Source organism: Miniopterus schreibersii (assembly GCF_964146895.1).
Source record: "Miniopterus schreibersii genome assembly, chromosome: 2".
NCBI classification, from domain to species: Eukaryota; Metazoa; Chordata; class Mammalia; order Chiroptera; family Miniopteridae; genus Miniopterus; species Miniopterus schreibersii.
Window position 1 is genome coordinate 103,868,575 of NC_138102.1, and position 17,639 is coordinate 103,886,213.

The following is a 17,639-nucleotide window of genomic DNA, read 5'->3' on the forward strand; positions in this document are numbered from 1 at the left end:
TATCAATAATAACCTTAAATATAAATGGATTAAATATGTCAATCAAAAGACATAGGGTAGCTGAATGGATAAGAAAACATGACCCAAATATATGCTGTCTATAAGAGACCCACCTCAGAACAAAAGACTCACACAGGCTGAAAAAAAGCCAGTAACTTCTGAAAGACTTTAAGGGAGAGATTGACAGCAATACAGTCATAGTAAGGGACTTTAACACCCCACTGACTTTACTAGATAGATCTTCCAGAGAAAAAGTCAACAAGGAACGTGACTCTAAATGACACACTAGATTAGATGGATTTAATTGACATTTACAGAACATTTCACACTAAAGCTGCAGAATAGACATTCTCCTGAAGTGCACATGGGACGTTCTCAAAGATAGACCACATATTAGGACACAAAACAAGTCGGCAAGTTCAAGAAGATTAAAATCATATCAAGCATCTCCTGGGATATTTACACTATGGAATACTATGTAGCTATAAAAAAGGATTCCTTATCCTTTGAGAAGGCATGGTGGGACCTGGAGAGTATTATGCTAAGTGAAATAAGCCAGTCAGAGAAAGACAAGCATCACATGATCTTCCTCATATGTGGAATCTAGTGAACAAAATAAACCTAATAGAAGCATGGAACCGGCTGATCAATCTCAGAGGAAAGGCAGGGGTGGATGGGTGGGTGGGGAGAGAGATTAACCTAAGAATTTATATGCATATATACATAACCAATGGACCCAGACAATAGTGTGAAGGCCTGGAAGGGGTGTCTGTGTGCAGGGTGGAGGGCATCAATGGGAGAAAAAAGGAGACATTTGTAATACTTTCAACAATAAAAATTAAATTAAAACATTTTTAAAAAGTGGAAAAAAATGAAACTTTCAATATTAGCCTCTCATGCTATGTCTCTATAATTTTCCATAGTTTATAATATTTTTTCTGCTTTAAAAATACATGTTCATTGTCAAAAATTTGGGGAATTTCAATAAAGATACAAACAATATAATAAAAAATGTTCTATATTTCCACCACTCAGAGATTACCATTAATATTTTGGTGTGTCCTTTAACTTATAGACTATTTTTAGAGCAGTTTTAGGTTTATAGAAATATTTCGTGGAAAGCACGGCGTTCCCATATACTCTCTCACACCCTCCCACACCTCCAGTTTCTCTTATTATAGAACATCCTCCACCAGAGGTACATTTGTTACAAATGATGAGCCAAAACTGATACATGAGTATGAAGGAGTTTACTAGGGATTCACTCGTTGTGTTGTATATTCTGTGGGTTTTGACCAATGTATCCACCACTTGAGTATCATACAGAATAGTTTTTTTCACTTTTAAAAAACCCTATGCAAAGTGAATTTTGACTTCTTATTAATGAATAATTTTATATGTTCTTTTTTTAATTTTTAATTTATTTTTATTTTTGTTTAAAATATTACAGATGTCCCTTTTTCTCCCCAATGACCCGTTCCAGCCCGTCCCATCCCCCTCCCCATTCCTTCTCCCCATCATTGTCCGTGTCCTTGGGTTGTGCATATATGCATATACATTCTTGGTTACTCTCTCCCCCTCCACCCACCTTCCTCCATCCCTCTGTTCTTTAGTTTAAAAAATAGTGGTTATTACTCTTCTTTAATTATAAAAGTATTACGTGTTTGTAATAGTGCTGAAACATAATAACCACTCAAATGAATCATCTAAAAAACGGACACTTTTAAAAAAGAATGTGTTTAATTTATGAATTCCATGAGTTGCATATCAGGAAACAATCACGAAACATTTGGGGCCCAGAACCTAGTGCAAGAAGGGTTGGCTTTGCCTCTGTGGTTTTCATGTGGATTGATAATTAGGCTTTGAGCCACACAGCAAAGGTGATAGTTCTTTGAGTGGATTCACCAATACAGTCCCCAGCAGCCTTGTCCTACATAGGCCCTGGGGGAACCGGTAGGTAAAAGATCCTCACCTAGCGTTTCCTTTGCTCAGAAAACTGTAACAGCAGTGCCTTCGTCTAGAGTGAACTCCAGGCCCAGGCAGAGGTGCGGCGAGCGAGCGGCGGGGGGCAGTTGCCTGCGTGACACGGCGGCTCCTGCAGTCCTGGGCGAGGCTGGGAGTTTGAAGCGGTGGCGGTTTGCGGAGGTCTCAGGAGGGTGGCTGGAGGGGAGCTCGGCGGAGGGTCCGGGGGTGGGGAGTGGGGGGCGGGTGTAGCTGAAGGGAAGTGGAGCTGGGGTCCGGGGCGGGGGAGAAGTGTAGCGGGGCCAGGGGGATGGCCGGCGGTGGGGGGATGCCCTGATGGAGAATGGGGGTGGGCATGAGAACGGCTGGAAGGATAGTTGGGGCCGGCCGGCCTGGTGGTCCGAGTGGGTGGGGTGCAAAGGCCCGGAGCCGGGCTGGGGGCTGGACCTGAGGGGGGAGGGGCAGGAAAGCCGCCTGGGGCGTGGCCTGGGGAGCACCGCCGGCCCGGGGGAGACCCTAAGGCCCAGCGGAGAGTGGGGGGAACGCAGGGCCAGAGGCGTGGCCTGAGCGGGGGAGCGGGCGGGGGCGCGGTCTGGCCGAGCCGGGGCGGGGCCGGGGAGCCGGGCTGCCGCAGCGCAGGCGGACTTTCGGCGCCGCGCTTTCCCCGCGCCCGCCGCCAGCCCAGAGGCGGCGCACCCGCGCGGAGGCTCCTCGGAGAGCCCGGCGTGCTCGGAGCCCGGGGGACGGGGACCGGCCCTGGGTCGCAGGGACGTCCTGCATCCGTTGACTTTGGAGACTCCGCGGAGTGGGGGCCGCGAGAGGTGAGCTGCGCGAGGGGAGCGTGGGGCCGGTGTCCCGGGCTGTTGGCTGGGAAGCCGGGAGAAGGATCAGCCCGCACGGCGTTGTTCGTAGCCTGAGGTCGCCCCGGAGCCGCCCGGCTGCCCACCCGTTGGTGCCCTGCGGTGGTGGCTCCGCGCCCTCGGCTGGCCCCGTGGCGCTGCCCGGGGAGGGCGTGCAGGCGGCGTTCCCCAGCACGACGGCGCAGGGAGGACCCTGAGGCGACCCCGGGCCTGCGGGGTGGCGCCGGGAGCGGGGCCCGGGGCAGCCGGTGTTCCCTGCGCAGCTCAGCTCCCTCCGGCGGCGCGACCTGCGCGGCCGGCCCCGGCCCGGGGGACCGAGGGCTGCGCTTGGAGAGCTTGGCTCCGACGTCAAGTTTCTCCCCAGGTCCCACCTGGGTCTCGTTTCACGGGAAAGACCGTGCGACCCTGCGCCTGTCGTCTCTGAGTTGGTTTGGTTCCGTTTCTCTTCACGGCATGGGGAAATTGCCACGGCAGCCCCGGGAAGGTAGAAGCCGGAGCTGCTCCCCGCGTCAGGGGGAACTCAGGTGACCCGGGCTGGCGGGCCACCCATCTGACGGTGCAGGTACAGAGCCTGAGGACATTTCTCTTTCCTCCAAGGACGGAAAGCCAAACCAAAGGAAAGAAACAACGCTCTCAGTTGCTTCCTTCTCAGGCTTGGAATATAAAGTTGAAAAATAGAAGAACAGTTTGAATTATTTAGCACTTGTTACCTAGGCTATCCAAATTCTCGTAGCACCCTGCCCTCTTCCCAAGGTTTCTCTGCGCACCACCTCATTTCCTGTGCTGCCTGGGGTGTATTTCCCTAATAACTGCTCCAGGTCCATCGGCTCTTCGCTCTCCTTTGCTAACAGGCGCAGGCATTTCCCTCTATTTTATTTTCCCCCCTTTACTAATAAATAGGACTTTTCTCTTGATGTCCACCCTGCCCCATCTTCCAAACTTCTCACTGCATTGTTCTCCCGGCGCCTGTTGGATGATTCGCCCCTCCATGTGCTGCGGAGCCTTGTTCTCACTACTGCCCCCCATCCTTTGACACGGGGCTCTTTCTTAGGCAGTATTCCAGTTGTCACCTACCTCCTTTGGCCCCCAGGTGTGCCATCTTCCTCCCACCCGGTTTCATTCTCCTTTTTCTGTTGTGCTCCTAGCACGTGCGTAGTCTTCATTCTTGCCCCAGTTTTGCCCCCAGGGCACTTTCTAGCCTTTTACCTACTTTCCCCACCAGTGTTTCCCCAGCATCAGCCTGCGCCCCTCCACACCTCACCTTGTTTCAGTTCCTTAGGCTGTGATTTTTCCTTTTCCACCATCACCCCAAGCTCCTTGTCCACTTTCCCAGGCAGTTCTCCCTGACCTTGCAGTCATCTTTATTTCAGAAGGTCTTGAGCGTCAGGAGGAGGCAGCAAACACCTGCATTTCCTAGCAGGACCTTCCCATCTGCTCCTGTTTTTCTTACTGAAATAGTATCCTATACATAGTTCTTAAATAAAGTTAATATGGAAATTAATGTGAATATTAGGTAGCATTTATCCCCCACACAATATGTGCCCAGCACTCTTCTGAGGGCTTTATGTGCAATAATAACTTATCAGTTCTCCTCACATCCCTGTAATGTAGATACTATTACCGTCCCCATTTTACAGATGAGAAAAGGGAGGCTCAGAGTGGTTAGGTGATAGGCCCAGTTTCATGGCTGTGTGTGTAGTGTGGAGCCCCTCCTCTCACCAGGTGACTGAGCTTCCATGCCAGAGGACCTTTTACACTCAGACAAGGGATCAGCTTTGGGAATGAGGTCATTATTTGCACATTTTATTTAGTTTGGAATTTATACCAGTTGAATACAGAATGTCTACACCTGTAGAATGGTGTATGGGGAAAACCTAATGCCTACTGTCCCTCTGAAAGCCTGGGGACCTGCCTGGGCCGCCTGTCAACTCCTGGTCACTTTCAGCCTGCTTTCCTGAGGAGAATGTGCTGGCCCTCTCTGTGCCAGGAAGCCCAGAAGAAAGCTTCATGAAAAAGACCATGCCAACCGTCTGCTCCTGTGCATTGAGAATTCAATTTCACTTTAGCTGGCCAGACTTTTAGGGTCCCTCATAACCCTATGATTTTATGAGTCTTGTTTATTTCTACTTCATTATATGATCTTAAAGCCTTCTTCAAATATTTCTTTGTTAGTGTTCACCTTCCTGAAAGTTGGAGGCAAGTATTTCTACTTTTGCACTTACTATAGCAGAGTGTTGGTAGAGTTTTATACTTTAATGGCTGGAAGGGACCTTACATTCCACAGATGAGGAAACTAGCCCCAAGAAATAGAGTGATGTATCTAAGGGAGAAGCAGCAGGACCCTAGACCTGTCCTTAGATCACAGGTCTTCTGACCCCTGGTCCAGCCTCTCTAGCTGGTGGCTTCACCCCTCTGCTTGCTGCTGGAAGCGATGAACCTTTTTCCCCTTCCTTTCCTGAGCTCAGAGGCATCGGAAGGATTCATTTAGAATGGAAACTGTCAGTCTGTCAGTGGTTTTCCTTTTTTTTTTGTCTGAAAGCTAAACATTTACAAAATGTTTGCTTTTGAGACATGTGATGGCATAAATGGGACCATAAAATTGCAGATGCATAAATTCAAATGTTCTAGAAAGAAATATTTTTGTTATTTTCAAAACACCAGGAAAGAACACCACATGTACATTGCTCTCTGGAGGCAAATCATATAATACATGGCAGTTTGAAAATTAGTAACTGGAATATTTAATTGTATTTTCCATTTGTGGAGAGAAGTGCATTAGTACAAAGCGATTACATGATTTCCTTCATCTCTGCATCTCAAGTGAAAGAGCAGTGAGGGGGAGAGCATGCTGGTCAGTGGCTGCTTCTGCGCTGGCTCTGCTGTGCCCACCCCCTCTCCTCTCTGACTCAGCCTCCACCCTTGCCCTCCTCATTTCCAGCTGTGCTCCTGCCTGTCTCTTTAACCCCTATTGGAAACCCGCAGGGAACCCGGAGGGTGTTGTTTACCCATGATGCTCATCTAATTCCATATCAGCCTTTCTTGACAGAATTAAACCCCAGTGCCCTAAGGTATATGTTGTATGTAATTAACTTCACTCTTATGCCTCTACAATGAGATGGGTCCTTGGGAGAATTGAGGAAACATTTGCTCAAAGCGTTGTATGTACTCTGGTTCAGATGAAGATCATTATACAGATGAGCAAGTTAGGTTTTACTGTTCTCCTTGCACAGTTGAAGAAATGGAGGTTCAGGGATGTTGTTGGGGCCAGAGCATTGCAGTAAGTGAGAAAACTGAGGTTTGAACACAGGGCTGCCTGGCTCAGGAGATCCATGCACTTCCATGTGTCTGCCTCCTCAATAGCTTGTCACTCCTTCAGGTAGCAATGTTCCCACAGAGCCTTTTACAAACTAGATGATTCCTGCTTGCTGAACTGAAGATGGGACATGAGAGAAGGGGCCCGGGCACCGTGAGCATGAGGCATGAGGAACTCACAGGAGTTCCAAGGCCAGTCCTCCCTCTGCCTCATTGCTGGTGTGGGCGTTGCTTTCTGACTGTGCCTGGGAGAACACTGGGGAGCTGTGGCAATGCCAGGAATGGAAAGAGAATGGCATATATTTCTGCTACTTGATTGTGGCAATTTGCTGTGGTCAGGGTGTCAACATTTTTGGACCCAGGTAATCACCCATTCTGTGGTTATAATATCAAATGTCTTGCACACAGGACGGTTACCTCATCTAACCAGGACCTTAAAGGACCTGATTTCTTGGTCAGAAATAACCTCTGCCTGTTTTTCCTGTGGTAGGACCACTCTGTGTCATTGTAGAGGAAATGAAAGCTTACCATTAGAAATTTAGGGACTCAAAATATCTTCCACTTTAGCCCTCCAGATCTGGACCCCACACCCCTTATTCTGGATTCAGCCATGAGATTGGGGACCTCTAAGAGGACTCTGCACAGCTAACCTGGGAGAGGGAGGGGCAGCCTTTCTCCTCAGGGTCCATTAACACTGAGGCAGAGCTTGTTTCCTAGGATTAGCAGGCTGTCCCTGGAGAAAAATAGAACACACGTCTGGAAAGTATCACAGAGGGAGACAGGCTACAGGAAACTGGGAACTTCACTCACCATCTGGGGCAGGTGCAAGGGGAGGGCGAGTCCAGGATTTTATTATCTTACAGCAGAAGGGGCAGGAGGCCAGGAATGAGATTTGTTCCTAATATGGGAACTTTGACCACCGTCTTTCATAGAAATTATTGTTCTATATAACAGGAACAGTGAGCAGGCTTGTACTTGAGTGTTAAAATTACAATTCGGTCACATTTAGCAAGTTTCTGAGGTCAAGACCTAGTACTTATTCACCTCTATGATATTTAGAGATAAATGAGTTCTCAGTCCTCAAACAACTTACATACATACTTTGAAACACATCTAATTTGTATTGGGACTCTGTGGCCTAAAGAAAAGAAGCCTCTGCTTCAGAAATCTGCTCCATTTCTCCTCTTCCTGGTGGGGTGGAGTGCTTATATGTACACATTTACTGTGTACCTTTTATGTGCCCAGCCTTGTGCAAGATGCCAGAGATAGAAAGTAAACAGAAACAGCCCCTGTCCTCAAGAGGAGGTCACAGTCTTGTCTGGTGGGAGAAACACCCAGCAGGTGTATGGGTAGAATGTCAGGGGAGCACATCAGAGGCCTAGAATCCAGGAAGGCTTCCTGGAGAAGGAGCTAACTTTAGCCTGGGCTGAGTAGTAACAGCAATGAGCAAGTTGGGGAAGGAGCTAACAGAGGGAGGCATTTCAGAATAAGCAGAGGTGCGCAGACTGGTGCTGAGGGTCCCTCCCAGAGCTGTGCGTGGCTGCTGTTCCCAGCTCCTCTGGCGTGACTTATAGTGTGCCATGTGCCAGGGGCAGTGCTTCTGTGTCAGCATCACTTAGGGACTGTTAGAAAAGCAAATTCTAGGGTTCTCCCCCAGACTTACTGAATTTAAAATTTTGGATTGAGGCCCAGCAATCTGTATTTTAACCAGCCTTCCATATGATTTTCATGCATGCTAGAGTTTGAGAACTACTGCTCCAGAGCATGGGCTTCCCAAGAGCCCTAAGCAGCCCCTCCCTCTGTGGCAACATGATAATCTTTTCAGAGAACGGGAACTGTTCCTAGCTGGTCGGACTGTGTAAGAGCCTCGTCACGTCGGCAGCCATCCACATTTCTCATACTTCTTCGCCAGCGCACATTCTCATAACTTCTTTGGCCTCCGCACTTATTTCATTACATACTAGTAATTTATATTATTTCTGTGACATCTCCACCTGACATGATTTCTTAGTGTTGGCCAGCAGTCAAATAACCTGAGTTCAGATCCCTGCTCTTCTGCCTCCCTGCTGTGTGATCTTGGGAAGGCATTGTCTTCTCTGTGCCTCAGTTCCCTTATCTGAAAAATGTAGATAGTAATGTACCCATCTCTTAGGTAAGTGTTTCAGACTGTGCTGCACATTGGAATTACCCCGGGGTCTTTAAAAAATTGATGCCTATTACCATCCCCAAATACTGGGATTGGTTTTGTGCGTGACTAAGTGTTGGAATTTTTAGAATCTTCCCAGATGCAGTAAAGTTTGGGAACCACTGGGCTGTTGAGAGGATGACATGAGTCTACCTCTGTGAAGTGCTTATAAGAGTGCCTGGCACATAGCAAGCGCTCAGATTAAGGCCGCCGGTGGAGGCTCTGATGGTTTTGCAGTAGGAGGAGAAAGTGGCTCCATTTCAGTTGCTCGATGAATCCTTGTTGAATGCCTGTCCTGTTGGAGATCTCCTGGTGGCTCCGTCTTTTGTTCTAAGAGTTGGGCGGTGAAAGAACCCCAGTGTGGTGGATCTCCATCTCTAATTCTCTACGCAAAGATGTAGAAGATCATGCCATAAACAGCACACAGCCGCCCTCCCCCCCCAGGCCAGCCTTCCCAGCGCCAGGAACCGTTTTCCTAGCTCTAACAGTAAACACTTGAATTTGTGGAATGTAACCAGGTTCTAAAATCATGAAGTCCCAGTGCTTCACAGTGTGGATGGGAATGGGGTGGGAGTTGGGCGCCCTAGGATTCTGTACCTGCTCTAATCTGCTGTTTGTACCTAACTGCTAGTTTCAAATACACAGTGTGCCCCTTGACCTGGTTTCTCTTTGGCACCTGATATGTCTTTTAGGATCTAAATGTCACCATGTTATAAATTGCATATTTCCAACCATTATTGAAAAGAATGTATCTTTTTTTGCATACCTTGCCCTGTCACACATATTGACTCAACCTTCATTCACTGTTTTATGAATTCAACAAGTATTGATGAGCACTTGCTTTGCGCCAAACACCAAGCAAGCAATTTTATCTCTTATTTTCTTAGTGTAGAGAGACAAACGTCTCTCTCTGTCTGTCAGCATGTATGAAATACTTCTTTTGATTTGGATTTGTAACTGCAGCCTTCCCTATACTTGTCTGTTTTGGTGACACAATTACTCAACTTTTAATAATAGAACATTTTTCATATTGGTTTCATGGGCCTTCTCTGAACCCTGCTGAGATTAATGAAATCAAACCTCCATGTAATGATTATTGTAAAATATCCCGACAAGTTATTAAAATCCAGTTTGCCCAGGACCAGGTACGTGATCCACAGTTAATACCTTCAGAATGAAATCTGTTAGTTCGTGATCTAGTTAAAGTGCTGTGGCTTTCTAACTTGGTTTAGTCCAGAATCAGTCCTATACTATGGCCAAATTAGTTAAAGAAATGAGAAGTAGGTGAATTCCTATCTCGAGTTTATGCTTTTTTTTTTTTCAGTGGAAAAGTGAGGTGATGTTTTTGGTCTTGTTTGTTTTGCTGTGCAGGGCCTACAAGTAGCTGATGCTTGCTGTTAGATTGGCCCCGTACATTTAAATGTGTGTTGCAAATGGAAATAATTGATTCACTATATTTGTTCTGCTGCCCATTTACAAAGTGCAAATCTACCACTGGGGAACTTTGTATGGCCAGTACACAAGCAGCTCAGTATTATGGTAAAGACTAGCCTCCATTGTGTGCTCTTACCATTGTCACTCGCGTTACCCACAGACTGAATAGGCTTTAGAAATACAGGCCTTCAAAGGAATTGCCCTTGCTTAAATGGCCATGGATCCTTCTGAAATAACATCCCCCAAACCCTCATTCAAAACAATGTATATTCAAAAGGATTAATATTTAAAATGAGAAAACTTAAAATTCATTTTAACTTTAAAAATTAACAAGTAATCCAAAATACACTAGGAAAAAGTAAGCAAAATAGTCTTTAAAATGGTATGCTTTACGATCTGCCAGACCTGCTTTCTATGCTTTTTCTACCTCTGACTTTTCTAACACAAATCTAAACTCCCCAGAGTGGATTGCTTGGGTCATCTTACTGAACAGCCTGCTTGTTTTACCAAGTCGAGGTCAGCTCTGGCATTAGTGTCTCTCTCCGTGTCCTTAGGCCACTCTGCCAGAACTATGGTGTCCTACACCTCCCAGAAAAGGATTGGGTGCTTCCCTCTGTTTGTCTCAGCTCCATTTCTTGGTCATTGTCTACTGAGGGGTGTGTGTGTGTGATGGAGGCCGAGTGATACGCTCTGTTGTACATCAGTCGTCAGTATGACATGGAATGAGATGCTAATCCAAGTTGAGTCTTAAACTCCTGGCCTCACTCAGTAAATGAGACAGTGAGATTCTGAATAAGGAAAGTAGCAGTGCCCTGACAGGTGGCTCAGTTGGTTGGAGCTTCATCTCTTACGCCACAAGATTGCGGGTTCAATTTCTGGTCAGGGCGTGTAGGGGGGCAGCCAGTTGATGTTTCTCTGTCACGTGGATGTTTTTCAGTATAAACAGCTCTACTCAATGTTGAGTTATCTGAAGGCATAACACCATCTCAGACTCAGCTCCTGAAATGCTGTGTATCCAGCGGAGTGTCTTGTGCTCCCACAAGTCATGTTGGCTCATTGATGCTGCTGCTCATTGAGATGAAGGGATAGACCATTTGTTCATAAACACAGATGCAGTCTGGCCAGGTGGGGCACTGATGCGGAGCACAGGCTTACGGTGTACAGTCTCAGCAGTTATTCAGGCAGCGATCACCTCCTCGCTCCCCCTTCTAGTCTCACCTTCTCTCATTTGATCTCTGTTGAGTGGGAGGAGATTCATGTTAACCTCCTGTAGACTTTTCTTTCCAAGCTAGAATCTTCTGTTTCCAGGAGATGGGGCCCAGGAGAAGTGAGAGGGTACATGTGTCCATCAATCGCGTCTGCTGTTCTGCCTGCAGACCATCTGTTCTTCTCGTGGCTCCAGCCAAAATTAGGAAAAATACTCAGGCTCAGGGAATGCTGTCTGCCTTCCTATTGATATAGAGGGAATCTTGTAGGAGGAAGCAAGAACTCTTTCTGCTTTTCCTAATCTTTATTTCTAATCTGACCCCTTACACAAAGTGCTTACCCTAAATGGGTGGTGCTGATCCAGAAGACTTCAAGCAGTAAACAGAAGTGAGACCGGTCTAGCATTTCAAGGTCAATGCTTATGGGTGGATAGGTCAAACCATGTGACACTACTGCCAGTGCCTGAGTATGTCTGATTTGGTAGGCCAGGTTCATTTTCATACTCATGCATCTGAAGGAAGTTTATCACATGGATTTCCAGGGGGCTGTTTTCAAGCCTGCTGAGATTAATCAGGTCAAACCCCATGCAACAATTATTCTAAAGCATCGTGGCTGCTTATGTTTCCGTGCATGCTGGACTCCTGAATTGGAATTGTTCAAGTAGATGATAACATTGTTGTTGATTTCCTGCTATAGGAGTCTGTTATCCTTTTTTATTTTTGTAGATGGATACTACTAATCTCTTCATTTTTATTTCCTGCTGGGGTGAGGAATCTAAAGGAAGAACAAAATGCCTATTGCAGCAGGACAGTACTGTTTTCTAGGCTTTCCTAGAAAGTTTCTGTAGATGCCAGGTCTTACTCTCTACACAATGCATCTGTTTTTCTCAGGTTGGGGATTTTTAAGAACACCTAGTGTGAATTGGAACACTTTTCTTCTGAGATAAAGATAGTGAGTATCTAGGCAGATCAGTCTGGGATAAACAGAACATTGTGAAAGGAGCCCTCAGCAGGAGGGCTGAACTTGGACAGCTGCCTTGTCTGCGTACTTCCAGGTCAACTGAAAAGACTTGGAAGCACTTTAGTGATGATCAAGAAAGGGTTCAAAACAAAACTCTCAAGCCTATGTTTGTATTACTCTTTCTTGTGAACAGAAGAATGTTGTTCTTCTATGTGATTGTTTTAAAGAGAACTGGATCATGCAGTCACCAGCTGTTACTCGCTCCTGGTTATTGAACCTTTCCCTTCCTGTATAAACTCATTGCTGCAGGATTCAGAAAGCATTAGCTTGGAACGTATTGCTCATGGAGTTTTAGTTGGAAGATGTTTCCCCATTGGGAGGATCCCATAGCTTTCACTTCGGAAGAGTGAGGAATTCAGACTTTGTCAGGATCCACGCACTACCTGGGTGGTTTCGGATTTCCAGGGAAGTGGCTGCTGCGCCATCTGAGTGCAGAGCCACTCAAAAGCATTGCCTACTGTCTGCCTCATGTATTCATGCTGCCATTTGGCAAGAGGCAGAGGAAGATGGTGAAGTGGTGGCCGTTATCTCAGAACCTGCAAAGCAGATCTGACAGCACCTGCTGCTTCCATGTGGAGGGTGGAGCACAGAGAATTGAGCTGGGAGGGCTGAGTGCCCTGATGCAGCTCATGTATGGTCTTATAACTACAGTGCACCCTACTTCTCCCACAGTGTGAGACAGATAACAGTGGGAATGTTATAAGAGTTAGGTGAATGGTTTCGAAGGAAGTGATACAGAGGACTGATAATTATCAATGACCTAATAGGGAGGTAGCCACACATGCTTGCTGGTGCATGACTGGGTAATCTGCCCTGGAATTCAGACAGGCTTTTGGCGATAAGCCCTAGGTTCTCCTACTGAATGTGTCTATATCAGTTGTGAGGTTTGGATATTCAAGAGAAGGTCTCTTTAAAATAATTTTGAACTTCCAGTTTAAAAACATACCTAAATCCTGGTGACTGGTTGTGCAGAAGACACAGCAATGGTATATGTGTAGATTGTTTTCATTAGCTGGAATAATGTTGGTAAAAGTCAACATCTGACACAGAAGAGGCAAGAGTTGGCAGAAGACGAGAACGGGGATTTGAATGTTAAGGTAACAAAATATAATTGTATTCATGAAGAGTTTAAAATTATTGTTTATTTATTTATTTTTAAATATATCTTTATTGATTTCAGAGAGAGGAAGGGAGAGGGAGAGAGAGAGATAGAAACATCAATGATGAGAGAGTCATTGATTGGCTGCCTCCTTCATGCCCCACACCGGGCATTAAGCCCACAACATGGGCATGTGCCCTGACCGGGAATCGAACCGCGATCTGGATCCCAGGTCGATGCTCAACTGCTCAGCCATGCCCGGCCAGGCTGTTTATTTTTATTAAACTATATTTTAATAGTTGTAGATTGATAGTTGTAGATCACATGCATGATGTTGCACAATGATATTTATAAGATACAGTAGTACAGTATCACAACCAGGATATTGATCTAGTTAAGACACGACATTTTTATCACAAGATTCCTCAAGTTGTCTTTCTATAGCCATACCTACTTCTCTCCTGTCCCTCCCCCTTCCTTTATCTCTCATAACCACTTATTTGTTCTCCATATAATTTTCTCATTTCAAAAATGTTATAAAGTTGGAATGGTATGGTATGCTGGGATTGGCTTTTTCATTCAGCATAATTCCTGAAGATAATGGTCCTTTTTTTAGACACGTGGCTTGCAGATATGACCTCTGACTCTAGTTTGTTTATTCAGCCTCTTAACAAGGTCTTTTGAGGAACAAACAGTTTTTATTTTAATGAAGTCCAGTTTACTGACTTCTCCTTTCATGGATCATGCTTTTGATGCCAAATCTAAGAACTCTTTGCCTAGTCCTGGATTCTGAAGATTTTTTTTCCTATTTTTTTTTCTTCTAAAAGTTACATAGTTTAAAATTTTACGTTTAAGTCCATGATCCAATTGACTTCATTTTTGTGTAAGGTATGAGATTGAGGTCATGGTTGTTGGTTTTTTGCCTGTGGATGTCTAATTGTTACAACACTTTTTTGTTGAAAAGGGGCTATCCCTCTTCCATTCCGTTGTTTTTGCACCTTTGTTAAAAATCCTTGGGCATACTTATGTAGGTCTGTTCCTGAGTTCTTTTTCCTGTTTTATTGAGCCGTGTGTATCCCTCAGCCAATATCAAGTCTTGATTACTATAGCTATATGTAAGTCTTAAAATTAGGGGGACCGATGACCTCACTTTATTCTTATTTTTCAAAATTATTTCAGCAGTTCTAGGTCATTTCCCTTTCTATAGTAATTATAGAATACTCTATAGCTACAAAAAATTTTCCTGTAATTTGGGAGAGAAGTGATGTCTTTACCATGTTGAGTCTTCTAATCAGTGAACATTGGAGTCCTCAGTATTTCTTTCATCAGTATTGAGTAATTTTCAGCATGTAATTCCTGTATGATGTCTTAGGTTTACACCTAAGCATTTCAATTTTTTAAAAAAAATTGTAAATGATACTGTCTTTTTAATTTCAGTGTCAGCATGTTCATTGCTTGTATATGGGTATACAGCTTTTTTTGTATGTTTAGTTTGTATCCTGCAACCTTGCAGAACTCACTCATTAGTTCTATTTTTTTTGGTAAAATCCTTGGGATTTCCTGTGTAGATCTTCCTGTCATCTGCAAATTAGTGATGGTTTAGTTTCTTCCTTTTTAGTCTTTATATGTTTTATTTCATTTTTTTGCCTTATTACACTGACTAGAGCTAGCACTATGTTGCTAGAATGAGAGTAGGGAGAGCAAACATCTTGTCTCTGTTGTTGATCTTGGGGGGTGTCATCCCATCTTTTGTCATTAAGTATAATGTTAGCTGTAGGCTCTTGGTAGATGCTCCTTATCAAGTTGAGGAGCTTCCACTCTTAATTTTGTTTTTCTGAGAATTTTTAAACGGTGAATGGGTGTTCAATTTTATCAAAAAAAAATTTTTTTGTATCAATTGATATGATCATATGTGACTTTTTTTTAGCCTTTTAATATGGTGGATTATTTGATTAATTTTCAAATATTGAACCAGTCTGGAATAAGCCTAAATGGAGTAAACTCCACTTAGTCATATGTATAATTATTTTTATATATCGCTTAATTCTATTCTATTTTGCTAAACAGTTTTTGTGTTTGTATTCCCGAGGGATATTGGTCTGTACTTTAGTTTGTTTGTTTTGGTAATATCTTTATCTGTTTTTGGTATCATGGTAATAATAGCTTTATAAAATGAATTGAGAAGTGTTCCCTCGTTTTCCATTTTTTGGAAAAGAAGAGTATAGAATTGGTATTCATTCTTCTTTAAACATTTGTTGGAATTCTTTAGTGAGACCACCAGGGCCTACAGATTTCTTTTAGGGGGAATTTTGAAATTATAAATTCAATTTCCTTAATGGTTAAGGGCTGATGAAGTTATCTATTTCCTGTTGTGTGAACTTTGGTAGTTTGAATTTTTTGAGGAAGTGGTTCATTCTATCTAAGATGTCAGTTTTATGTCTATAAAGTTGTTCACATATTCCCTTATCCTTTCGATTTCTGCCCAGTCCATAGTGATATCTTGTTTCATTCCTGATACTGGCATATCATGACTTCTATCTTTTGTCTTTATCCGTATTGTTACAAGTTTGTAAATTTTATCAGTGTTTTAAAAAAACTACTCTTGGTTTCACTGATTTTTTTTCTATTTTTCTGTTTTTAGTTTCTTTTATATTTGCTCTTCCCTTGCCTTTTATATATGCTTTTATATGTATGTCTTTATATATATGTATTTCTTACATATGCTCTTACCTTGCCTTTTATATATGCTCTTATCTTTTGTCCTTATCAGTATTGTTACAAGTTTGTAAATTTTATCATGTTTTTAAAAAAAACCACTCTTGGTTTCATTGATTTTTTTTCTATTTTCTGTTTCTTTTCTTTTTGCTCTTATCTTTTGTCTTTATCAGTATTGTTATAAGTTTGTAAATTTTATCAATGTTTTAAAACAAACACTCTTGGTTGAATTGATTTTTTTCCTATTTTTTTGTTCTCAATTTCTTTTATATATGTTCTGACCATTATTTTCTTTCTTCTGTTTGCTTTGGGTTTATGTTGCTCTTTTTCTGGGTTCTTGAGTTTAGATTATTGATTTGAGAAGTTTCTCCTTACGTATGCATTTTATGCTATAAATTAACCTCAGCACTGCTCTAGCTGTGTCCTACTAATTTTGATATGTTACCTTTTCATTTTCATTCAGTTAAATGTACTTTTAAAATTTCCCTTTAGACTTCTTCTCTGACCTGTGAATTATTTAGAAGTGTGTTGTTTAGTTTTCAAGTATATGGAGATTTTCCTGTTATCTTTCTGTTATTAATTTCTAGTTTATTCTATTATGGTGGTAGAATACATTCTTTATGACTTTGGTTCTTTTAAATTTGTTGAGGTTTGTTTTATGGCACAGGACATTGTCTATCTTGATACATGTTTCATGTGCACTCCATAGACTGTATAATTCTGCTGTTGTAGGGTGGAGTATTATGTAACTGCCTAATCTTGTTGGTTGATGGTGTTAATCCTGAACTGGAGTATTTTGTTGTGGTGATATTGGTAGTTGTTTGTTTCCTGTGTTTGTTTTCTTTTTTTCTGATAGGGGAATGGGAATGAGGAATGAAGGGCAGAGAATTTGAAGTCATTATTATCTGGCAAAAATAAGGAGACTGAAAGTCTGTATTAACAATTTGTGTCAACTTTGATGATCAGCCATGGAGAGGGTGAAATTTATATTCTCAAATGAAGATGTAGGTAGCAGAGAACCATTTCACTGCATCATTTTTTAGAATTACAAAGGCTGAAGAAAACCAAGCTTGATCTCAAAGTCGGCAGTCAGACAGTTAAACTTGCCAACCAGGACAGGAGGAAAAGGATATGCTTCCAGGTGGTTTAGATTTACTGTTTACTAAGTACTTACTCAGTCATTACTTTAATTATGTCCAGAGCAGAGAAATGGATTATTAATAGAAAAGCTAATTATTCATCCATTCTAAAAAAAATTGTTGAGTTATTCCTCTATTCCAGAAATAGTGCTAGTCTCTGAGGATATAAAAATAAACTAGTGCCCGGCCGGGCGTGGCTCAGAGGTTGAGCATCGTCCTAGGGTCCAGGAGACCGAGGTTCGATTCCCAGTCAGGGCACACGCCCGGGTTGCAGGTTCCATCCCCAGTGGGGGGCGTGCAGGAGACAGCTGATCAATGACTCTCTCATCATTGATGTTTCTATCTCTCTCTCTCCCTCTCCCTTCCTCCCTTTGAAATCAATAAAGACATATTTAAAACAACAAAACAAAACAAGTAGTGAGACATAGTCTTAAGTATCTTTTATTCTTCCACACAGGAAAAACCTAGGACTCCCAGTGGCTTTTATAAAATGATTACTAGAAAATATAAGAGAAAATTAAACCTTGAAGATTTTTTAGTTTCAGATGCTGCATCTTAAATTTGGAAAATAATATTAAAAATGCTTTGCAGGGAAACGAAACTATGTTTTATTACCTAGTTATATAGTCACTTTCAATTCAAAACCCAGCATTTCTTGCATCTCTCCTCTGTATGCCAGGCACTGATGTGGGTTCAGGGGCTCTGGG

General features: G+C 43.3%; 1 protein-coding gene across 2 annotated transcripts in view; it reads left to right on the forward strand.

Annotated features, from left to right (window-relative positions):
* Nucleotides 1-17,639, forward strand: part of SPATA13 (spermatogenesis associated 13) — a 310,734-nt gene that overhangs the window by 179,152 nt on the left and 113,943 nt on the right. The window contains exon 1 of one of the 2 annotated variants that reach the window (XM_081130575.1): nucleotides 2,639-2,783. The exons of the other annotated variant lie outside the window; for it this stretch is intronic. The gene's annotated coding sequence lies outside the window, so the exon portion shown is untranslated. Of the gene's footprint in view, nucleotides 1-2,638; nucleotides 2,784-17,639 lie in introns of those variants that run through there. 2 annotated transcript variants of the gene reach the window in all.